The sequence below is a fragment of the Apis cerana genome, linkage group LG14 (assembly GCF_029169275.1).
Source record: "Apis cerana isolate GH-2021 linkage group LG14, AcerK_1.0, whole genome shotgun sequence".
Taxonomy (NCBI): Eukaryota; Metazoa; Arthropoda; class Insecta; order Hymenoptera; family Apidae; genus Apis; species Apis cerana.
This window is the reverse complement of record NC_083865.1, coordinates 5,616,195-5,641,846: the sequence shown is the minus strand read 5'-3', so window position 1 is coordinate 5,641,846 and position 25,652 is coordinate 5,616,195. Positions and strand designations below refer to the sequence as shown.

The following is a 25,652-nucleotide window of genomic DNA, read 5'->3' as shown; positions in this document are numbered from 1 at the left end:
GAATTCCGCTCTGATTCCTTGATCCATATGATATCATCTTGGGGGCCATAAGGAGTTGGATCGCTCGATGCAACATAATGTCACAGTCTAGTGTATCGAATCGAAGCTCGGAGTGTCCTTGATCCGCGTGTAATTCGTCGTATCATCGAGGGATCGGTATGGCCGTGCGTTGGTTGTTCCGGGGTTACTGGCAGGGTTGGAACGTCGCCATCTATCCTTCTATTTGTTAACGGGCTTAGCAAATCATCCCAACGAGCTTATCGTTACCTCGAACGAGGGCGCTAAGCCGTGCCTTTTGCTCGTCTCGCGCCTCTCAGCCGTCTCCTTAGCAATATCGCCGCTAATTTCGAGGCTTAAGCCTTCTACGCTCGTGGCAACTTTTACGTGGCATTTATCGGGTTCGTTATTTTTCGTTTAGTTCTTTCTTTAAATTTCTTCACGTATTGCGATCTTTGAAATGTAGAAGAAGGTAAAATTTTTAGAAAAGAAAATTGGCAATCTTTGAATTATTTATTGTATTTTATTTTATTTTAAATTTTTAATCGATTTGAATTTTCGTTATATATTTTTTTTCAATTTTACAGTAGTTGAGAGATAATTTTTTGATCGAAATTTAATAAGTTTTTACTTTTGACGTTATAATATTTTTTATAATATTTTCAATCAATTTCGCATTTCATCAAAAATTCTGTTTGCGTTTCGTTCTTTCTTTGAATTTGTTTATTATGTATTGTGATCTTTGAAATGTAAAAGAAGGCAATATTTTTATAAATAGATATCATTTTAATCATTCAAAGCCTCTATTTTCACGCTTAAATTGAATATTCCATGTATATTTTTATCCAATTTTATATCAATTCAAAGATTTCGATAACTTTTCGATCGAAATTTAATAATTTTTTTACTTTTGACGTTATACGTATTTTAAATTTCAAATTTCGATTCGACCAAAAAATTTCTGTGTTTGCGTTCCGTTTGTTTCTCTATCGATGGAGATTCAAGAATTTCGGAAGGAGGCAGAAAGAGGTGTATTTTTTTACCCGCATGATCGGCTGGTAAATAATCATCGATCGGGTGAATTATATTATTTCGAGGCCTGCTGTTTTATCATTACGCGAACCACCGGTTGTTGCTTTTTAAGATGTAATACGGCAGCCTGGTAAGAAGCAAATTACAGTGAAACGTGGATGCGATTATAACTGCATCCTTCACTCCTTGTGATTATGTCAATCCAATGGTTACGTGTGCTTTGCATACGCTTAAACGTGCCCTTCTCTCTTGCGTTCTTGGTAACACAATTTACGTAGCGGTTTCTCGAATCATCTCAACGGTGATTTCCACCCGTATATTTCTTTTTCATTCTTCTTTCTTTCTTTTTTCTTTTCTTTTCAGAAAGTAGCAACATGTGTAATATATGTCAATTTTAGTTTGAGATTCTTATATTAAATTTGGAGTTAAACTGGACAATTTTCTCGTGCACGTTAATATCTTCATTTTCTTCCATTTTTTTTTCTTTTTCGTAATTTTTCGATCAAGTACACATTGATTATATACAGGGTGAACCGTAATACATGGATCGAGATGATAAAATAACTTTTTATCGCGTGTATATCTCTCTATTTTTTTTTTCAGAGAACCAATTTCGAAATTCAATCCAGTTTACTTCGCGTCTCGCTGATGTTTTGCAGATAAAATTGCTTTCGTTGGTATTTCTGTCGCTATTTCTGTTTTCTCTGCATTTGACGATAAGACCTTGTTGTACCAAGCTATCCTGGTATTTTGCGTGCACGTAGAAACAGTTATACCAATTGAAGTATTTAGTTAACGTATAAGATATATCACTGGGGAATACGTGAGTGAATTTCGAAATTATTCTTCGTGGAAAAATAAACATTTTTTTACAAACGTCCTCTATAAAACAAATAATATCCTGTAAAATAAAAATTAGAATTTTATTTCGTTATCGAAGCGCGTAAATATATACGTAAAATTAAACGAATTGAATCTTTGTGTAAAAAAAGGAAAAAAAAACCAAACAAATATTAAAATTAACGCGATTACGCATTCATATTGACCATCCAAATATCCATAAAATACACAAATATATATATATATATAATTATATTTCCATATTTCGTCGCTTACGAAAATATTTCTCCTTGCGACCGATAATCGATACAAACACGCTCGATACAATAACAATAACGCCTCTCCCCTCTTTGACTTTCTATTCGGGAGGAAAGAGTGGGGAATCGATCGAGCGTAAATTCGACTCATTCGAGGTTAAGAGATACACGTATCCACATCGCGGCCGTGCGGATCGAGAAGAATCGAAAGGGGGAAGGAAAAGAGGTGGCCGAAGGGATGGAATGAAAGGATGCTCGTAACAAATGGTCGTTTCCTCGAGGGGGGGAGGAGTGCCATGCTCCAACTCGTCTAACAAGGTGTCGGACGCCCCGGGACGCTCTCTTGCTTTCATCTCGGCCGACCGTGAATCGACTTTATCTTCATCTCGTGATGCCGTGGCTCACGCCGTGAATCCCCGAGTGAATCACGTACACGAATTGATATTACAACCGGATCCCGTCTTCTTTGTCGTCAGGTGTCCCTATCGCGGCCCGCTAAATTATTCCACGGACATAATCGACTGTCCTTACATCGGGGCCGGCCCATTATTCCCCGCCTTGATTTATCTCGTAGCCGGATTAACGCTAATGGTGTAACGCTGCTTTCCCCCGTGATGCAAATGCGCGATCGTCGTTTTCGCCTGGTTCCTATGCGAGACGCATTAACGTCGTGGGAGGAATCGTCGCTTCTCTGTCCCTTCCTGCTTCGTTTTAATAAGCGCGAGATATAATTAATTTTCGTTCGATTAATTTTATTTCGACGAATAAAAGGTTATTTCTTTGGAGGGGGAGGGGTAGGGACGGTTAATAACGCGGTTTTTGGGTTGTTTTTTTTTTAAGGAGTGGATTATCGTTAGTTTGGGTTTTTAATTTTTTTTTTTTTTTAGTTAAAATTGGGGTAATCTGGATTCGTTAATTTTTTATGTTTTCGTTTAAGTCGAGTCTATTTAATTCAATTTGTTATAGTTTGAATAATCGAGAAATTGAATTGTTTTACATTATTACAAATGGTAGTATATTTTAATTATTTATTCAGTTACGTATTAATATATACAAATTCGTGAGATAATAATCTTAATTTTTACATTTTTAATTATAAATTCATGATCATTTTAATATCCAAAAAATTTTCCTTTTTTAAATTCTCTTTGACTATTGTTTTTCCTTGCTGAAATAGGATTGTTTCGAGTTACGTTCAAGTTGAAATAAAATTTATTATCGAGGTATATTTCTTTCGAAGAAAAATCGATTATTCAAATCTCTATTCTTCTTACATTTATTATATTTACAGTGATCGCTCAACGCTGTAAATTTAAAGCAACACGTTTGTTTTTATTTTTAAACTTAATGAAGAAAAAAATCGTAATTCTCGCAACGAGTTTTATTGATATAACCACGATATTTTATTTAATACAACCATCGTTGGAATATTGGCCGTTCTACGAAAACAAGGATCAATTCGCCGTTGTAATTTATGCGAGACCTGGGAATAACTTATGCACGAGGTGTTGCAAATAAAATTTGGACCGATAATTTGATGAAGCCGTATTCATTACGAAATTCTAAATTAAACTAATTGTCGAGATAAAATCAAGTTGCAACAATTACAAGATATATTTAATATACCTGCGTATCGTGTCATCGTGTATTTTTCTGTCTACGATCGACTCGCAACAAAACAAATTGAGATTCCAAACGGAACGAATTAATTAATTTCATTCCCGATTAAAATTACATCGTCAGATACATGGTCGAAGGGCGACAATTTTTCGAGAATTCCAACAGGAAAAATGGTTGGCTGAAATTAAAATTAAAAATCGATCGACGAGCAACAATACGCGACCGATCATAAATTTCAAAGCAGCCCTAAACCCTGGCCATATTCTCGGGCGCAGAGTTGTTCCCTCGTCCATTGCGAGGCGGAATTGTCGGCGTAGCGAGTGGTCATCCGGGGCTTAAATAGTACAATAAAATTCGCAGCGCGGGCCGACGGGTAATAGCGAAGGAACGAGAACGAGGAGGGAAAGAAAGGAAAGGGTAAAAGCACGCTTTCTTGCCGCCGTTTATTTTAATTTCGTGTACGCGGTACAGCCGCCCGTTCCTTTGTTCTGTCCGGCCGTGCCGCTTTTATTTCTCCTCTTCCTCATAGCTCTTTCTTTTCATCCTTTTTACACTCTGCCCTCGCCAACACCCGACGAGAAGAGAGAGAGTGTTATACAGTTGTTCCTCCTAACGGCAGATGTTATTTCAGGATCTCGTATCGGACCCCGCACGTTCGCCAATGGGCAATTATTCATCGGTCAATTTGGTTCAATTCGCGGCAATTCGCGGGATCTCGCCAAAGTGATTGTCACGGATCTTAATTCGATATGCTTAGGTCGGTATTTGTATTTATCGTTTCATGCTACGCTCGAAAATTATAACTTTTCTCCTCGAAAAGTGTAATCTAATTGTAAAAATTACCATCGAACGGAATTATTCTAATTCTTCCAACAAGTTGATTCACTCTCCCCGTCAATTGGATTAATATATCAATCTGAGATTGTGACTATTTCAAATTTCCAAGCCACTTTTCACAAAAGAGAAAAGTATATAAATTTTCGGTCCCGTTTTCACAATATCCGAACAATTAACAATAAAATCTTCTAAACGAAGAAAAAAATCTTCCCCTTACCGATCTCTCCCCCTCTCTCGTTATCGATCTCCCTTCGGCGCAACGACACCTTCCACCTTCGATCCATCATTCCAACCCCCTCGATCAATCATCATCCACACTAAAAATTCTCCCCGTGAAAAACTCTCCTCCCGCGTACTTGTCTCGAGCACCCACTATCTCCCCCTCCCCTCTCATCCTCCGATCGTATCCATCCTCTCCTCGAATGCGGTGGCCGACCGTAATTGCGAGAGCGAGAAGTTGGAAGGGGGAAGGAGGGCCGACAAAACGGTCGTAATTAAAGAGCGCAGCCGCGAAATCTTTCCACGTCAAAGGAACGATATTTATACGGTGCTTCCAGCATCCGTGAAAACCCGCTCATTGTTGGCGGGGGCCCGGGAATCGCGATTGCCGAGGAAATGCAATCGCCATGAGAAATGCGACCTCGAGGAGAGGGATGCTCGGGCCACTCGACGTGCGGGGATGAAAGGGTGGAAGGAGGAAGGGGGAAGGAGGAGGAGGAGGAGGGAAAGGTGTGGAGCGGGGCATAAAAGCTACCGTGGTGGTGCCCGAGACGGAGTATAACGTTTAACATTTAAGCCTTTAGAAGGTTGTAAGGTTGGCTCCCTGTAATTATCGCCGAGGCGCGGCGCCTTGAGGTCTTCATTATGGCGAGCATCCTTGTTATTTCTCTCTGTACCGAGCCTCCAGTCGGGTCTGGTTTTCTCCTCGGTTGTGCGTACGCGCGACGAGAGGCGGAGAGGGGCTGGTTGGAGGGAAAAAAGGGTTTTGGTTGGGCGTCGTAAAGCATGGGGAAAAAAAAAAGGAAAGGAGAAGGCGAAGGCTTCAGGTTGTTGCGACTCTTCGCGGTTCTTTTTTACTACTCTTGGACGGAGTAACTCTTGGTCGGAGTGTCGCTTGAAGAGATTGAAGGGGAGAGAGAGAGAGAAAGAGAGAGAGAGAGAAAGAGAGAGAGAGAAAGAGAGAGATATTTTCGTGGAGAAGGGGAGTCGAAGTTCGAGATGAGCGTTGTTTACAAGGATTTGTTGATTAGAATTCGTTGTTTTTTGATTAAACAGACGGCAACAGAGTTGGAAGTTGGAAGGTATGTATATAATTTATATTAATAATTTAAATTTGAATTTAATTAAATAATTTGAAGCAGAGGAATGGATGGGGAATTTAATCATTCAATTAATTCAATTAATCGAGACGTACAGATTTATTTAAAGATTTGAAGAATTGTGGAATAAAAGTTATGAATGATTATTTCTTTTTTTTTTCAAGGATGAATTTATGCTATTTCTTCCAAGAAAGGTAAGATGTATGTGACACGTGCGAAGGTAAATTTATGCAAGAATTTGCGTCCTCTTATAATATACGTAAGAGGTAGAACAGAGGATGTAAATTAGATCAGCCTACTCGCCTGGAGAATTACATTGTAATTGCAAGTTAAACGTGTACGTATAATAAATCTTTACATCGATTCAATTGTTTCCTGTTCCAGGCTTGAAATTTGTGATATTTACATTGCTACAGCGAAGCTAAATCGTAGCTACGATAACTTGATATTCCATTGTTATAACATAATTGATGCATTAATGTGAATGGTGCACGTGTTAATGTAACGTTAAAATCAATTATCGCTAACTGATAAAATTATTTATTAAACGAATATTAATGATTGTCTACAACATGATCAATATTATTATTAATCATCGGTGATTGGAATAATAATTTCTCTTCACATTTCAGATTCACCTGTCTACTTACTTAAGAGATATAACTTCACTTTTTCATAACTTTATCGTTTCTATCGCAGCAGGCAAATCATTATTCATTAAACACAAAATAATTTCTCTTATTGCTATTATATAAATAACTCAGGTATTTATTTAGAACCATAACTTCATTTTTGATACCTTTCAATACTTTACTTTCCTCAGAAATGTAGAATTTCACTTTTCCATAATTTTCGCGTCCATAATTTCTCTTCCCATTTAAAATAAAATTTATTTTTACTCCTTCCCAATCTCTCTTCTCAACAAACAAACAAATTACAACCTTCACTTCCAATACTTTTCGATATTACTTCATTTCCAATTATATATTTCTCTCTACAAACAACAACAACAAAAAGATAAAAATATCAATCACGAACACAGAATTTCTTTCCCCACGAAACTCGACCGAAACTCGAAACTCTTCCACGTCGTCTTTCCCATCCACGGGACTGAGTCGAGTCGTGGAACCGACACGTTTTCGCGTGGAGGAAAATCATGCCCCGGCATGCGGCAGGAATTCGTACGGGCCGCCATATTTCAGTTAAAGCGCGCGGGGGTGGCGTTCAATGCCTCCGCTCCGCGTTGCCATGGCAATTAATTACCTTCATCCCTTCCCGTGGCATAGGTACGCCTATAACGGGTGTACTGATCGCGTTCGAAAGATATCCGTCTCGAGAGGGCGGAAGGGAGGGACGGGGGAGAGCAAATACGTTAATTACCAGGCGGGCCAGTCTCCGTGCAAATTACTAATGAGATTTTCGCCCACCGTAAGAAATCTCCTTTCGTAATTTCGAGCGCGACTAGGAAGCCGTCAAAGGCTGTCGCCGTTAATTTTGGGGAAACGATTCGGTTAACAGGCCTCGCTCGATTATCTCTTTCCACGCGGGGGTGGAAATACATTTTCGAGACGAAGTTCACGGGTTTCGGGGTTGGCGAATGACGATGGTGGTTTATTTCTAATTGCCAATGTTAATTTTTGATCGAGAGGGGGAGGGTTAAACGTTTTCGCTTTCGAAGGTGGAATATTAATTCGAGTTTCGATTCTTGAAGATGTTGATCGAGTTGTATTAAATTTTTAACAAACTGAAGCAATTTACAGTTGCGGTAAGTATATTCGAAGATTTAATACGCAATAATGTTCGTTTGTTGAATTTTTTTTTTCAGAGGTAATAATGGAACACCCGGTGAACGTAACAAACGCAATCGCAACTTTTCCCCAGCCGGCAGCCACTAGAGATAATAGTGTAACTGATAGTTGTGGCTAACTAGAACCCACCCTCTCGACTTTCCTCTTACCATTCTCGGGGGTTGTGTCCCCTCTCCTCGACTAATTTTCGGCCTCCCAGAGCTATCATTATCGGCCGAAGAAATCGCCCTCCCTATTCGTCTCCGTGGCTTCTTCCGTCTACCCCTGATTTCTCGGTCGAAATTGACGAAACGTCGCGCGGAATCTAAATTTTATATCCGAGAAAAGAAATCTACGTTCTGAATAATTTCTTCGAATTTGTCCACAAGTCTCAACGTTCGTAAGAATATTAAAAAAAATTACCTTTCTTGCACGTCAAAAAAAAAAAAAAGAAATCAAGCTATAACGATTAAACACATCCACCTCGCCCATCGTGAAAAAGACACGTGTCTTACCCTTTCGCACAAATTGTCTAACGCGCACCGCACATTTCCACACGCGACCATTACGTTATAATTATTCCATCCACCCGTGTCTTCGCTAAATAGATTTAAGAGATACAAACAGTCGGCCGCAAACGCTTTATGAATAGCTTCATCAAGGGACTCCGAGGAAATAAATAGACGATCATCTACAGCAGATGGCTTTATCGCTCAGCGGGATATCCGTCAACCGTATAAATCAGATATTCATTTTAAAAAAAAAAATCACACCGTCGTCCTTCTTCACGCTCATTCTCTTCGAAACGTGGACTCACCACCGTCTGATCTCTCTCTCTCTCTCTCTCTCTCTTTCTCTCTTTCTCTGTATGCCTCATTTCAGAAGGAAGAGCAAGTGGATTTTCTGGGATGGAAACCAGGACCGATCGACGAGTCTCCCTCCCCCCAGTTCCTCCATCGCCATCCTCCACTTTGAAGAGAATGTACCTGTTCCGTACACGACGCCTGTTCCATCAAGCCTCCACGGCGTCTCAATAATCATCGCGGTCTTTCACGTCATCGCGAGCAAGCGTAAAATCGTAATCCAATTTGTCTGGAGTGGCCGCAACAGGGCGACGAGGCCGAGCGAATGAAGTCATCGCGGCTTCGCCAGGGCTTGGCCGTTTAATCATCATAAATTTCGCGGGGAAACCGCGAACCGTCCCCTTTCTTACCGTCCACTTTGTTCCTGGACCCGTGAGACCGCTTCCAACGCTCACCACGACGGCCCCATCCTGGCCACGGAGGTTTCACTTTGGTTGGTTGGACGTTCTTCCGCTTCGTGTGTCTCGATTCGCAAAGCTGAGAAGTGGTGGAGGATCTTTGGAGTGTTTCTTTCTTCCTTTTTATGTGAGTATCTTTTTGTTCTTTTATTTTTCGAAAGAAAGAGCGATTCCTATTTTTAAAGAGTTATGTTGTTTATGTAAGATACGCTTACGTATCGTTTTTTTCCTGCTTAATTTCTATCTCTTCTATGTTATTTTCTATATTATCTCTTTCAGCCCGTTTAAACGAAATTAATTAACATTTCTTTAAAAATCATCCTACCGAAAGAATGTTAATAGAAAACCATTATATAAACTCGCTCGTCTCAGAATCGAGAAATATTCCGGCTTATTACCATTCATCTTGTATCCCTCCATTATCGATGAATCTTCGAGCTGCTTCCTTACGAACTACTTTTTTTTGCGTTATTAGAGAAAAGTAGGTAATCCTAATTGCCGTTCATTCCCCGTTCGGATCCCTAGTAAATTCCATCCACTAAGGATGCTGCTATTAAATAAGTAAATGCTCACCTGTCGCTCGAATCAAATAGCTGATTAATAGACTCGACTGGTTACCGTGGAATAAAAAAAGAAGAAAAAAAAAAAAGAAAAAAAAAGAAAACGAGCGAAAATTCTGCTAGGAAGCGCGCGAGATAGAGAGAGAGAGGAAGAGAAAAGAGTGTCTTCGCCGCTATAAAACACACTCGCGGGAATAAACCAACAATAATTAATGAGCGTAATTTATAGAAGTATAATTAGAAGAATGATTTATAGAAACTCTAATTTGCTGCGGGCAGTCGGCGGTAATTTGTACACCGGGAAACGTGTAGAGCCGGTTTGAATGTTTAAAAAAGGAACCGTGGCTCGAACCACGAGGCAAAAATAGATGTTCCACTTATTTCGCGTGTTCGCCACCGTTTCTTTAAGCCCGATGCTCCGCCGGTACAACAGGTTACGACTCTATCGCTCGTACTTGGTAATTATTGCTGTCTATCCGTCGAACGTATTTTCTTCTTCTTCTTCTTCCTTTTTTTTCTTTTTTTCCTACGATTATAGAAAAAACTGTGATGGTTTGGAAGGTTTGGAACAAGAAGAAGATACCTATGGATAGTTTTGACACGAGTGCTTATTAAGGTAATACATTGTACGTTGCACGCGACTCTTCTTCGAGATTTCGACTGGCGTGAAAACCGTATGAAAGATTCGAAAATGATAGGTTGATCGCGAGGTAGTTAATATTATCGATTGGTTCTGAATACGTAATGATGTGAAAATACCTTTCTGAAATTTTCCTTCACTGAATTTAATTTTATGCTGTAGTTATTTCAATGGATAATTTTATCTAGTTTAGGAAGGATTTTCGGCGCTTATTTCAAAAGAAAATATTTGTAAAGTAAAATTTAAATAGAATTCTTCGAATTCTTTCTTCGTATTTTCCATAGGAAGAGAAGGGGTGAAAAAGTGGTGACAAGAGATGCAAAGCAAAGGATCGAATCATTTTTTTCTACATCATGTTCACGTAATGTTCACTTAATTTAGTATTTTTATACGTTTCAATTCTACCTTATATTTATTTCAAAAATTTGATCACAGTATTCCATATTCGTTTCAGCAATACCAGAAGCATTGAACAACATCTCGAATCAGGTTTTTCAATTTTTACCATCGTCCAGATACACGTAATAAGTTATTTCTTCGTATTAAGGCATAAATTTCAACGCTATACGAGTCGATGAATTCTCGAACTGTGGTTACTCGTAGAAAATACAATCTATAGATAATAATTGAACGAGCTCGAGCATCGACGTAATTAATAAACTAGCTGGCTTATCATTAGTTAACAGAACGTCGAACGAAATTACTAGGATGAACTTTCGAAGTTGTGTTTCGCGCCAAATATAATCTCCCGCAATATCTTTTTATACTTTCTTTCTTTTTTTTTTTTCCATGAACGATGTTAATAACACGTTCGTTATATACCGTGGTTAATTACGAGGATTCTGTGTAATTACACCTTGGAATAACTCGACTATCGGTCAATTTACGACGTGCTCAAGACTCACTTGCCAAGATGAAAATTAATTGTTTTATTCGATCGTTCGTGTCGAATCTGTTAATTGCTTCGAATGTTACGAATATCCAATAAATAACGTTTCGTTAGAATATTAGATCCAAATATTTTTGCTCTTAATCTATAAAAACTGAAACGGAGAGACTCGTTTCAGAGAGAATTCGTTGAAAATATTTATATCTTCTATATCAATTTCTTTTCACAAAGTTCTTGCAAAAAGAATCTTGATCGAGGAAGCACTTTCTTCTTGGAGTATTAAAAAATCGAGTTAACAGTAGAAGAATAAAATTAATAAATACATGCAACAATATCTGTACATCAAGAAACAAACTAAAAAAAAAAAAAAAGAACGAAGGATACGTACTTATTAACATAACGGATGCAAATAATAATCACTGGCATTTGCTCGAATAAGAAATATAATGTAATCCTGGCATATCTTCAATACCAATTTCCTGTAAACGCTTAAATATATGTACACCTCTCGGGCAGAGAAGATTTAATACCTTCCAATCTTGCTATCTAATTGCCACTCAAAATGTAAAATTAATACATCCTATACTTTTTGCCCAAAGGATTATTTAGAACAATAATGAGAAACAATAATTTTCATACGGTAAAAAGTCTAGCCTTCTAAAGTTGGAACAGATATTAGAATAAAAGGATGTTGGAATAATCGTGTTCGAGTGGTAGCACGCGAGCGTGAGGATTTTCTAAACGAGGGATCCAAAGATTTAGAGAGACTCACATCATCGAGAATGTAAATCAAGGAGGAAGCTCGATTAAATATCAACAACATTGTCGAAAGAATGTTATCTTGTTTATCCGAGGGATGGGTGTAAATGTGACACGCGGAACGAGCAGGTAGCAAGAACAACCACTAAAAGTCTTACTTTATTCCACGTGCTCGGGTAGTAAAGATAATTCCTGAAGCTGATTGGATCATTACTTATCCGCGGTTGCTTGCGCGGATCGAGTTCTTGGTAAAAAAGAAGATCACACGTTAAATGGATAGGAATCTGTAATAACGCGAATGGGAGGAAAGCTTTTGGTCCATGATGAAATGTTTTATTGTTTTCTTCAATTTTCGATTCGTTATAGGAATGTATATAAGGAATGTATATTTTCGATTTGTAAGTTATTTTTTAACGCGAGAAAAATTGTTCAATTGTTTGTGTTTATTATTGGAAGAAGGAAATTAACATGATTTTCTTTAGTTAGATTTTTAGTCGAGGTAACTTTCGACTAGAAATTCTAATTAAACGCGATACATTTCGTTTCGCGTTTCGAAAATGCGAATTTCATTCTCGGTTTCACAAAGATTCTGGAAACTTTACTATTCCCAACCATGCAAACACAATTCTCCACAAAGTTATTTACGAGCCATAATTCAATCTTGTGCTCTGAATTTCACTCAACATCGATCCATCCTACTTTCGAAGCATCGGGCAGAAAGTATAAAACAAAATTTTCACCTGGAGTCAGAAACACGCGCGAATCTTATTTTCCATATCCTTCCTTTTTCTTAAAAAAAGAAATTTCAATTACGTTTCACTTAAATATACATCACTTTCTTCTATTCCAAATATAAAAAAACAAAAAAGAACAACCTTTTTACTCACTTTTGTCAATTTATAAATTTTCAGCCAATTCCAAGCAATCCCAAGCCCATTGATCAGCCGAAACAGCTGTCTTAACAAGAAGGCAACATCCATAATCCGGAAAGAAACAAATTTCCTTCTCGATCGTCCACCATAGCTGAAGTGGCGCGCAGTGGCGTAACCTCGGTGGCCGGTCACCCCGTGCTGGATCGTAAATTTCTCCGCGCCTCTTGACGCGCGAACGGATCGTTTCTCGAAAGTTTTCCGCGGCGGAACGCGCGGACGTTGGAGAGGCGGGGGATGAACGCCGCTTCGTATCAATCTAAATTACAAATTCCATCGAACAATAGGGCTGGGGAGAGGGAGGGGGACGTTAATACAGCTCGGTTGGAGGGAGAGATCTCGCTTCGGCCGAGCGTTGGAACGCATTAACTTAATTTATTTGTCCTTTATTTGGCTGTCAGCCACGCCGCCAGACGTCCGCCAGTGGCGTAGACGCTAGGCGTGTACGCATTTCTTAGGAGTGGCCCGGCATTATGCACGTCCGCGAATATATATTGCGATTCGAAATGACCTCTGCCGGCTGAATTATGATTCGAATACGATGGAGGGTTGAATTAATTAGGATAGGCTAGTTTTATGGTTCTTGGATATAGAGGATATAGCGGATAGGTAATTTGGGATTTTTTTATTTGAGAAGATTTGTGGAGAAAGTATGATATAGAGGTTATTTCGGGATCGTTTATTTTGTGATCAGAAGAGTGTTATTAATTTTTGGTTGAATGTGTCAGTACTTTGATTGGAAATATCTATCTTTTCTGATGTAATAGTTTATCGATAATTATTATTGTTTGATCGTAGCAATTTTAGTTGGTGTTGATATCAATATAAATTTCATTTTTCAAAATTTCGCTACATTTCATTCCATTTACGAATTTTTCGTTTAACGACGGAGCTCGTTTACTTTTAATAGAAAGATCAGAAAATTCATTCAACAACAAACGATCTTTTCTAAATTTTTTTCGCACATTCCTTTTCGTTATCCCGCCAATCAAATATCCAATCTCTCTAACGCTTCCTGCACTACTATCCACCCACCATCGCTATTTTAATCAGAATCAACGAAAAACCGGTAGCGACGAGGGTGATAAGCGATTGCGGAGGGGGAGGGTGGCCTAATTTCTTGGTTGCTCGACGTCTGAACGAGCTTTTCGGAGGGATGAATAAGCGAAAACCCCCGGCAATTCCGCCGCCATAAAAGTCAAGTTCATTCCGGGGCGATAATGCTTGTAATCCAAATATAATTCTTGTCAGAGGGGTGAAACCCGACGAGTTACCGCTCTCTCCACGGGGGTGGCTGTTCAAATCATCCCGTGAATGTATCCGTGGCTACCACCATTTCGTCGATGCCGGTGGCCTTTGTGCACCAACCCCCTATGAAAATCACGGAACCTAACCCCTGCTTACGACCGCAAACACACAACCCCCGAAGGGAAGTTAACGTTGTCGAACCTCTCGTCGATTATTATAGGATACCTCTTCATTCTAAAGTAAATTCCTTCCTTCGAGGAACGTTCGTCTTTGTATAAATCGTATTTGGATTGGCTAGGGAAATAAAATGTGATTTCTTTTAACTTACGTCCAGTTGCGGAAGGATTATTCTTGGCAAAGATAATCGTGCAAATTTTCATTCTATGATCTTTCATTTTCAACTATCGTAAATTGTATCTCGTATCTCGTATCGTTGGAGGGACAAAGATGGTAGGAAAGATGAAAATATTGTTGTACTCTTTTATAATTAATTATCCACTATTGTAACATATTCAACAGTGGATGTTAAATTTAAAAAGAATCTACACGAATCGTAAATAAATAATTCCAGTTCAATATTTTGATTCAAAATTTAAATTTACTTAACTCGGAATATTTACTATTTTCTATATATACGGAGCTGATTAACGAAATCAACATCTCTTTACCTGGAAAAAAATCATCTTGTACACACTTGGGATCAAAGATTCATTAAGTATTCGACGGGGAAGAGGGATTTTCGAAATATCTCGGCATGTCTGAAATTCATGGAAATTCTGGTAGAATAATTAGAATACGAGGAAAGTTCAGTACAAATTCCGAATCCTTATGATAATTTTCTAAGTTCATGGGAATATTGTAGAAGGGGAGGGGGTGGGGTGGGGGGAAGGGAAGAGGACGGATGGTAGAATTCTCTGGTAGATTTTACGAGATTGTCGAATGCCTGGCGTACTTTGAATTATGCATAAAATTCACCCTCCCCCCTCCCCCTCCCCCCCTTCGGCAGGAGCGAAGCGTTATATTTAGCATCGAATCCAGCTCCTTCTAATTAACGTACGTTTCGTCTATAATTTTGTAATTAAGCAATCCGAAGTAGATTAACAGATATATCCGCGTAAAACTAACCCAGTTAATACGGCAGACATACCATTAATCATTTTCCATCCTTGCACAATATCTTATGACCTCGCTTCTAATCTCGCTTTCTGCATTTAATTCGGGCTACCCATTTATCTCGAATCCGATATTTCCATCATTTGCATTCATTAACATATTCGTCTACATTCGTTCACATCCCGGATCGAAAATAATTAACAAACTTCAATTATCAAACCCTATTTCCTATGGAGTGTTCTACGATCAGTTTCCTCATTAACTCGATATGCTGCGAGAAAATATAATTGCTTAGCTTCTTACGAGGCTAATGGATCCATTCAAAAGAATGGATTCCCGTAAAATTTCAAGGGAACGAAACCGACTTTCCGAATCAAAATCATAAGTACAAAAGGATCCGTAAGATTTTCGTCGTTTCTTCTTGTATTTTCGAAGAAAAGAATCTAGAAAAAAGGAACAAAAAAGATACAAAATAAATGAGAGGGGAAAAAGAAGAAGAAAAAAAAAGAAAACTCACGATCATCGCAACATCTCAAAAAAAAAAAGGGACCTGCCTGTGTACACGAGAGAAGAGAGAAAGATTATATTATATTCCATTTCAACCTTTCCTTCATCCACGCGCACGTGACTTCGTCAACGTTTTGACAGCGTTTAACATCCCGGTCCATTCACTCTGTTCGGCATCTTCCCGTGGCCCGTTTAAAAGGGATGATAGATGCTTGGCACGCGACCGACACGCCCACGACTCCTCCAGGGTTGCGTTGGATATTTAGAACAATTTATCCATTGAACGGGCGGGGTGCCGTTAGCGCCGGCATCCCGGTGATATCAAACAATTCATATATCTCCTGGTCGACGTCCTGAAATAATAGGGAAATGAATTCGCGCGAAAGATGGAAATCGGTCGATCTTTTCCTTGGGAAAGTAGAGAGAGGGGAGGGGAGGCTCGGTTTGGGATCATCAGTCATTAGGGGTGTTGGGAGGGATGAGCGCCTCGTGAAATGGATTTACGTGGAAAACGGATCTTTCCTGTTTTTAATAAAAGTTTTCACGTATTCTTCATCGATTCTATCCGACTCGACGAGAGGAATATAATAAGAAACCTTTTCTCGTGAAAAATCATCACTGTCGGTTTAGTTTGATTTTGCTCTGAATCGTGTATGTACATGGCTTTTGCTCGCCTCACTTTGCGTTACGAAATATGGTTGGATGACTTAAACGGACGGTTTGTTGATTGGATCGGTTTTTGCTCGTATGGAACTTCCGTTTTTATGGAACTTTTGTTAGGACCGTTAGAAGTGTACTAGTGAAACGTAATTTACCTAAGGATATATTCGCGCATACGCGAATAGGTTTAAAAGATTGGCTTCGGTTAACGATTTCACTGATTTGTTCTGACTTTTTTCTTTTTTTTTTCAGCGAGACGCTTAATGATACTTAAAAAGAGGAAGGACGTTTCAGAAGAGAAATGAAGATGAAAGGTAAGCTTGATTACCTTTACCCGATCAGTCGTTATTTCGAGTCAAGTACGAGATTGTTCGCTTGATTTTTAGTTGTAGCTCCTTTCTATTACGAATCTTTTAGAAAAAGACTACTACTCTTTCCACTCGAATTCTCACTCGAATTTTAAAACTTTCTTTAATTCCCTTCTATATTAAAATACGACAAAAAATAAAAAACACTCGAAATAATCCGAGAAAGATTATTCACGCCGCTACGATTCTCGTCTCTTCCTTTCTCCGCGTGAATTTTAAACTTGTCAATTTTTTTTCCAAAAAAAAAAAGAAAAAGAACAAGAAAAGAATGGCACCGCAGGCAATTTGCAGGTTCCGCCTATTACAAAAGAAAATATAATTACGTTGGCGAATTTCTCATTTCCCCCGTTTATTATTCACTCCGCCGCTTATCTGGAATACACACGTATATATATATATATACGCGCAATTCCAGGGAGAAAGCCGCGCGGCACCTCGCGAAACGTTCCATTTCTGCCAAACAAATTGCCCTCCCACGCGGAGAGCCGGACAAAGGGGCCCGGCCCCCTCTGCATTACAACCTCATTCAAGAATCGCGGCGGCAAGATACAGCCTGGACATCCATTAGCGGTTGAACACGGTGGCTCGTGTAGAAGAGAGGCGAACGTGCAGCTCCCACCAATCCCAGAGCTAATAAATTCCGCGAGGCTTTGCGCTACCTCGAGCGGACGTTAAACCAATATTCTCCAGGAAATTCGTGGACCGTTTCAATTCGTTTCGGACCCGAACGGTTTATACGTCGTTTCCGGGTCGAATCAGGGAAACAAGAGAAGAACATCGAGGAGAAAGAAAAGGTTATACGTTTTTACTAATTCTTTTTTTATTAGAGGGAAGAGTTTTTTCGGATACGATTTTCGAAAGTTATAATTTTTCTCGCTTGTATAATCTTACGAAATTTCGATAAAAGAAATATTTTTATCGTTCGATGAAATAGCGAGATCCGCGACTTCTTGCTCTGAGAAACGGCGAATCGAAGAGGGTTGGTTAAACTATAAATAAATTCGCGAGATTGCGCAAACACCCGGGGCGGAAATTTTTTAATCGCGGCGCATGAAACCGTCGTCTGCCAGAGGCCAGTCGGCTGTGAGACACTGCACTCTTGGGATCGACCCCCTGCACTGGCCCGGAGCGGTTGTCATTTTAAATCACTGCCACAACCGTGCCGAACAACCCTGATTTTCGAGGCTCGGCCAACCCTTGGTCAAGCCTCGAAAATGCCGGAATTAAATTCCCTCCTGGCTTGTCCCGCGAAAAGTGGGCTTTTTGCTCCGGAAAAAGGGACACATTTCACCGAAATGCTCCGCAAACGTGTGATTTTTTTTTTCTTTTTTCCTTTCTTTCTTTCCTCTCCTCCTCCCGTGTTCTCGAGGCTTATAAATCATGAAAGATGGATACATATGGCGTTACACACACACGAAATGGCTCTTCAATCAAGAGAATCGGTTTTTTTAATGGGAGGTTAATGGAAAGGTTAATGCAAGATTCGTAGTTCGTTTTTATTTGGAAGGATTTGTCGAAGATTTATTTTTTATTGTTAATGTTATAAATGAAATGTACTCGAGTTTGCATATCTTTCCTATTTTCTAAAATATATATCCGAGAAATTTCGTAAATTTTGAAGAAAGCAATTGTCGAAATTGTTTTAATTTAACTTGAACGTCAAGTTATACCACTTTTATTCTCGTTAATACTAGTACAAGTCGTTCAATCGAGAAATTTCCTTATCTTAATATCCTTTAGAAGGAATAGCAACAACGTAGACACAGCATAAACAACGTAGATACGACATCACATCCTCTTTTTTATCGTAAACTTCATCTTCACCCCTTTTAACCACGGAGTTAAGTCGTTTATGAATGTTCATAAGTATCCATCCAAAAAACAAAAAAAAAAAAAAAGAAGAAGAAATAAGAAGAAGAAGAATAAGAAGAAGAAGAAAGAAAAAAACGGAGCAATTTTCCTCTCTATGTAACCCGACTTACACCGAAAAGGGAAGCCGGCACTTTGCCCAATACCATCGATGAATATTTACATCTGAAAAAACCGTTAAAGAACACGAGCTTTTCCCCCCCATGCAATATTTATCACGAAGTAAACGCATGCAACTCATGCATAGTCCGTCTCTCGTAAACCGGCTCTTGTAAACTCTGGTAAACATCTACCGGAACACATCCGCCTCTTTCTTTCTCCCTCGTTTATTTATTTATTTATTCTTTTCCTTTTCTTTTCTTTTATTATCCTCTTCCTCTCACTTTACCAAACCGTCCTAACCATTATCTCGAACGATGACTTTGAACACTCTGAAAAGGAAAAAAAAAAATAAAAAAGGTACCACGCTATCGACCATCTCCCTTCTCGAGCATTCCCTCGAGAAGAAGACGCTCGCCGCTTTTGATTTTCTTCCAGTTAACCGAGCCACAGTTGTTAATTAACAGGCACGCCGTTGACTACCGGGCTTAATACAATAATAAGGCGAAGGTAGGAAGGCGCGAATAAATTAGCAGAGGGGGAGGAGGAGGGTGGATCGTGTATAGCTCCCACGTGCGTTGTATTTACGTGGCGCGGATGCGCGCCGGGGACGAGCGCTAATTACGAGGATGAATGAGCCGCGAATGGATGTCGTTCATCTTACTGAAAACGCGCAGCTTCCTCTTCCGCTGAGCCGCGCCCGTATCCCACCCCACGACTTAAGCCCAATTTGCATCTGTCGGCCGACTCGCGGATGCAATTAGATCGGAATTATCGCCGACCGTTTGTCCGCGGATAATTGCAGTTAATCGCGACTGCTTCGCCACGAAACGGGGATACGAAACCATTATCTCGACATTCTCGAAATTTCGCAAGGATTTCCCGTCCTTTCGGATTTTTGGAACATTTCTGGATCCTGAGAACGTTATTTCGTAAAGATTTCTCGTTCTTTCAGATTTTTGGAATATTTCTGGATCCTGAGAACGTTATTTCATGAAGATTTCCCGTTCTTTCAGATTTTTGGAATATTTCTGGATCCTGAGAACGTTATTTCATAAAGATTTCTCGTTCTTTCAGATTTTTGGAATATTTCTGGATCCTGAGAACGTTATTTCATAAAGATTTCCCGCTCTTTCAGATTTTTGGAATATTTCTGGATCCTGAGAACGTTATTTCATAAAGATTTCCCGCTCTTTCAGATTTTTGGAATATTTCTGGATCCTGAGAACGTTATTTCGCAAAGATTTCCTATCCTTTCAGATTTTTGGAACATCTGAATGAATGTTATTTGAAATTGGAATTGGAGATTTTAAATGGATTTTAGTAGTCTTGCGACACGAAATTGAAATTAAAGATCTCGTTATCGCTTGATACATTGCTTAATAATAAAAAAAAAAACTGTCTACAAGAAAATCACAGTCATCCATATCGCATTACAAAATAGTTAAATTCATTCAGTGAAATTGGAATCGCGCCACGTTCTTAACTACAAGGCACAAAAAATTACATCCTCTCCTCCCACATGATGTAACAATTAAATCCACCGAATCTGAATCATCGAAATCATTGAATGAGCGAAGCTGCTCGTGAGAGCGAGAAAGAGGGGATGATGGGAATGAAAGGGGAGAGGGAGAGGGAGAGAGGGAGAGACGATGACCCATTGAACGCGGCGGCTCAATCAATGGCCCGTCTTGATAGAAGATTTACGGATGCTATTTCCGTTTTATCAACTCGGTTTAGACATCGGCCGAGGCTTGGAAACGTATCTGCCGGCCAATTAACGGATTCGTTGCTCCATCGTTATTATCACGCGGCATAATTAATATCCCATACGGAGCGGAACGAGGGGTAAGAAACGACGGGAGGGAGTGTAGGAGGAAGGTAAGGAGGGGAAAATAGAGGGCGAGGAAGATGGGGCGAGAGAGGAGCGCGCAGCTGGTCTCGACCGTGGCAGACTCTAAGACGCCGCTATCAAAGGAAGTGAGGTCGACCTCGAAGATGGTTAATGGTCGGCCGGGCGTGGGACAGGCTTTCCACGATCTTGGATCACGGTCACACGAGAAAATAATGTTTTCTCCGTTTTCTCGATGTGACATTCAGCGACAGACACGACGCGATAAAAATGTGCGCTGTGTCGATTTGGAAATTTACATAAGCGAAAAGTATCGGGAATATATTTGAGAATTGGTATCGAGAATTCTCGAAACTAATCGTAGAGCAAGAAGAAGAAGAAGAAGTGAAATTTACTTGTTTTATGGTGAACTGGATCCGAAAAAAGAAATCAAAGTTTTTAAAAAATATAATATGCAATAATATATTGGATCGTTTGATTAAATCCGTTATTGATTTATGGATTGGTTTGAAGTAATTCGAGAAAATTAAATCGATAGACGGAATATTCCACGGAATGTAAGAATGGATCAATGATAATCGTTCCAGTTTATGTATTCTTCTTTCGGTATCTATCTTTTTACCGTCGGTCTTTCATTGAGTTATTGTGATTTAGAATTGAATTATCGCGTCTGATTTCGAGCGGCTTTTCATTGAGTTATTGTATGATCTAGAATGTAATCTGCCGCTGATAATTCGGTAACGGATGTGTTTACATAGTATCTCGTGATTATTTTTTTACTTTTTTTTTTTTTTTTTTTTTGATGGGATGACAGCTTGTCGGACAACAGAGAGATTAACCGAGAAGGAATTTATGAATGGCGTAGAGTGAATGTGGAATTGTGTAACGAGTTGAATGATGGAGTAAATATATGCGGTTTTTGTAATTAAGATATTAGTAAATGCTTGATGATCCGTCTTCTGGAGCCACCGATGAATGGATTAATTTCAAAATTGTTGTATCGTTTACAGACGAAAAAATGTAATAAACTTGTAGGAAAAAAAATTTGATCTCTGATTCCAATTAAGAAACGATTCAAATAATTAGAATTTACGATGATGAGATAATTAGATGCAACCGAGGTCAAACTTAATCAAATTTTTATGCGAGATTTCAAACAATATATATATATATATATATCCCAGATTATTAAACTTATTATTCGTCGCAACTTTCTCCAATCAACAAGGATCAAACTCGTACCCTAATATTCTCATTCAATTATCCATTCAAATTATTAAACGACAACGATCAAATCAAACCTCGTATCTTGCTATATCTTGGAAACTTCATAAAAAAACCTGCCCGAATCAAAACTACTACAAGATTCAATTCGATCGAGGACAAAAGCGTGAAAACTTTGCCAAACACTTTCAAACCCACCGCGTTTCTGCCCCGCGATTCAATAACATTCTCATCCCCCGCGACTCTGTCAGTCCAAACGCAACCCACACACTCTCCCCTCCCAGCATCCCATCATCCATTCTCCGTTACCCGATAAATCGTCCAACAACGGTTCGCAAATTCCGGTCGTACGATAACGTACGATCCCATCTAATTTCGATAATTGCCCTCCCACCCTCTCCCTCTCTCCCTCCCCGTATCCAACCAACGAGCACGATCTTTTCCCTTGTACCTGCTGTACCTGCTACCATAGGAAAATCGCGATTCGAGAGGAAAGGGGGGGAGGAATGGAAACGTCAGGCAGATGCAGTCGCACGAGGCGCGTCGAATTCCCCCATGGGCCCCGAGTCGCCCCCTCCCCCTGCCCATTCGCATTCGCATTCCCATATTAGCATGCAGAGATAGAGACGGTGTTACGAGACGGTGTTTTGGCCGTGGAGATTCGCGGGGTCGGGAGTAGAGAGTCCCCCGGATGCCCCCCGACCCCTTTGGGACGGGGTCTAATGGAGGCAGGCACGTGGCGCCACGTGGCTCCGGGTTAAGCAAACTATCGATTATGGGATTTCACGCTAAGCACCTATAGGATTACCAGGCCGGCCGATGGATACGATAAGGTGCAGTGGATTTGTTGCTCTTTTCGAAGCGGGAGGAGAAGGAAAGATCTGCGGGAACGGCGAGAGAGCGAGCTTCTATCTTCTGATCACGGCCGATCTCCGGGGTCCATTCTAAGGGGGGAGGGGAGATGGAACCTGACTGTGCGAAAATCGCGCGCAACCGTTTCGAGAGGGTGAGAGGAGGTGGGTGGTTGATGCTTGTTTCGAGGGAAAATTTTTTTCTTTAATTTTGGAAACTTTGATAATGTTATTTTAAGCGGTTCAAGGAAATGCAGTTCGTTGGATGGTTGAAAGTTTTTTCTAAGAGAGCCAGGAATAATCATGATATACGAATTTTTAATATCTAAAATTTTACGAGTGAATAATATATATATATATATATTATTGGAGCTCGTTATTTTTGATAAAAGTCATTGTTTTTCCAAGAAAACTCAAGAAGTTTTCGAGTACGTATTGAATGTATTATTATGTTATGGATTAGAGAAATTTCGATTTGTCTGATTAATTTTTTTTTTTTTAGTTTCGTTGAGAATTATTCCAGCCGAGTCGAATCGGAGCAGAGTTTTTTCATGTCGCTGTTGGACGGCTGCCTCTAAATATACATTTAATTATCCATGGCTGATCAGGGACACCGTCCTTTTTTTTTTTTTTTTTTCTCTTTCGGAACGATTTTCACGGCGATCAGAACCAGAGCGAGTCGGTGCTGGCTCGTTCCCATGACGTTAGAAACTAGGGCCACGTTTAATCGTGTGTGCCGTGCGATTCGACGCGGTCGGTTTGCAAGATGGCTAAATGATTTGGGAACCGCCCACTGCAGCTTGCGCTTTCTCATAATAAACCTGAATGTTCTAAATTCGATTTTCCTTCGAGTATTTTCTCCTTTCCTTTTCGGCTTTTCGTTCGTGATCATAGAGATATCATCGAGGCTATTCAAATTGGCGACTCGAAATAGGTAATATTTTTTCATAAACGTTCTCCGTTTTTTTTATTAAATAAAATGTTTTTTTTTCAGTGTATCTTTATATCGATAGATATATTTATTTAGCTATCTTTTCGTATTATTTTTTTTTTTTATTTTGAACCAATCATTGGACGTACGTTGGATTGAAAAGCAATTGGTTTAAAATTGATTCAATGGTAAAGATATTATAATAAAGGAGATTATATAAACGTAATAAAGGAAATTATTCGAGGTAGAAAATTAGAATGTGATTAAGTTTCATTGAACTTTTAATACATGTTTGCTATTATAATAGATTGGCCGGAGCTATATTAACACAATTGACTTTAATATTACCAGATAAATGACTTTTATGTCAGTAGTGATTCGAAAACCGAAAAAGAAGGAAATAAATAAAGTTACCCAGATACCCACTTTATTCAAAGTATTTAATTTGCTTTGGAAAGCAAATATCCAGTCAATAAATAAAGATATTTATTTTTCATCATATTAAAACATTTTAAATTTCGTTATTTTATATTATATTTCTATTGCGTATTATGTATTATCTATTATATGAAAGATAAGCGAACTTCTCACACACAACAACTCTATCTCCATCTTAAATCCAAATTATTAAATAATTTTGCCCCGTAAACTACGTACGATCATTACGATAAAAATACTTTCGAAACGAATCTTCCATCTCTCCGCAGATCCTTGAAAAGAAGAAAGATTTTCATAAAAAAAATTCTCATAATTTCGCAGAGAAGATCAAACTGAATCGATCGAATCGTGATTTTCGGGGAGAGCAGAGACCATAATGGCCTCCCACGAAGCGCGAAACGAGAAGAATCACGGAAAACGTACGCCACGACGAGTAAAAATATCGAAACAGGAAGTGGCGGGAAGAAAAAGGGGATCGTCAGATAGGAGGACGTTTCGCGACGAGGCGTGAGTGTATTTCGATATGCGCATATCGAAAGCGTGGCGAGAGAGGAATAAAAGGAAGGAGGGAGGCAAAAGAGGGAGAGAGAGGAGGAGAGAGAAAGAGAAAGAAGGACGAGGAACCTCAGCAGGAGATAAGGCCTTTGAATATAGCCGCAAGGTCAGCGTGGAACTGACCCCAGCATCCTGCCCGACTGAATTCGAGTTTAATGAATAACTATTGAATCCCGCCTCTATCGCTGCCAATAAGAACAAAACGGATGCCGATGGATGAGATCTGGTGCTCTCCTCTCGAGACTCTGCAACTTGGCGAAGGAAGTCGAGACGCCTGTTTACGTGGGATGATTTAAAATAATCGGGGCGGACCGATTAAAACGATCTGACGCATCGGTTTCGATCGTTCCCCTTTCGAGAGATCCTGTTCTTTTTTTCTTTTTGACAAGTGATATTGCACGATCGTTTTACACGAATTAAATCTTCTATTTAATAGACGGATAAACGAATGTTGTAATACCGCTAATTAATCGCTAAAACGTGATAATAAATATTCAATATTGAAGAAGAATAATTTACACATTATGAAATTTGATCGAATCTTGAAATTAGATTCGTACATTATTGTACATTAGATAAAACATTATATAAGATAAAAGATACTAAATTCCACGAGTTTATAAAAATAAAATAGGTATTTTGTTAATTATCCACAGAAAAACGTTCTAATTACAGCACAATTATTCATTTAAGAATAATTCCTCGGAAGGGATCCCAATCAAAGGACACGAAAAGAGCGAAACTTTAATCATGAGGCGCAATTTCTCAAATTTCGCCAGCAGGTGCGTCACGAAGCGTCTCTTCTGAATGCGCAGAAAATGGCGGATTCGCCGCAAATTCGCTGCCGTGTCCCAACAAGCTCAACAACAACAACAACTCAGGAAAAAAGAGAGAGAGAGAAAAAGAAACGAACAAATAACAATGATAAAGGGGAAACGTGGACAAGGGGAGCGGGGCGTAAACGTAAACGTAATCTGTAATACCGTGGTGCCGTTGCATAGGGGTGCCATCAGGCCGACGGACTAAGTATACATTTTATCCGTAACGTGTTCGCCATTACCCTACGACGTCGAAGCCACGGGCTAAGTAACGGCCCGTGAGCGAGGGCCGAGAACGGCCCCGTAATGCGATGTGTGTGCAACATAAGTGGCCATCAGCCAACATAAACAATCGCCATCGGTAAGTATACGGTGCGACGATACCCCCTCGC

At 39.5% G+C, this 25,652-nt stretch overlaps 1 protein-coding gene across 7 annotated transcripts in view; it reads left to right on the top strand.

Annotated features, from left to right (window-relative positions):
• LOC108003135 (uncharacterized) overlaps nt 1-25,652 on the top strand; it is a 188,929-nt gene that overhangs the window by 99,538 nt on the left and 63,739 nt on the right. Inside the window, exons 1-5 of one of the 7 annotated variants that reach the window (XM_062084219.1) lie at nt 739-5,884; nt 6,067-6,239; nt 8,572-9,077; nt 16,508-16,569; nt 25,118-25,621. The gene's annotated coding sequence lies outside the window, so the exon portion shown is untranslated. Of the gene's footprint in view, nt 1-738; nt 5,885-6,066; nt 6,240-8,571; nt 9,078-16,507; nt 16,570-17,038; nt 17,418-25,117; nt 25,622-25,652 lie in introns of those variants that run through there. The other 6 variants (XM_062084217.1, XM_062084218.1, XM_062084216.1 and 3 more) reach the window with 6 other exon arrangements.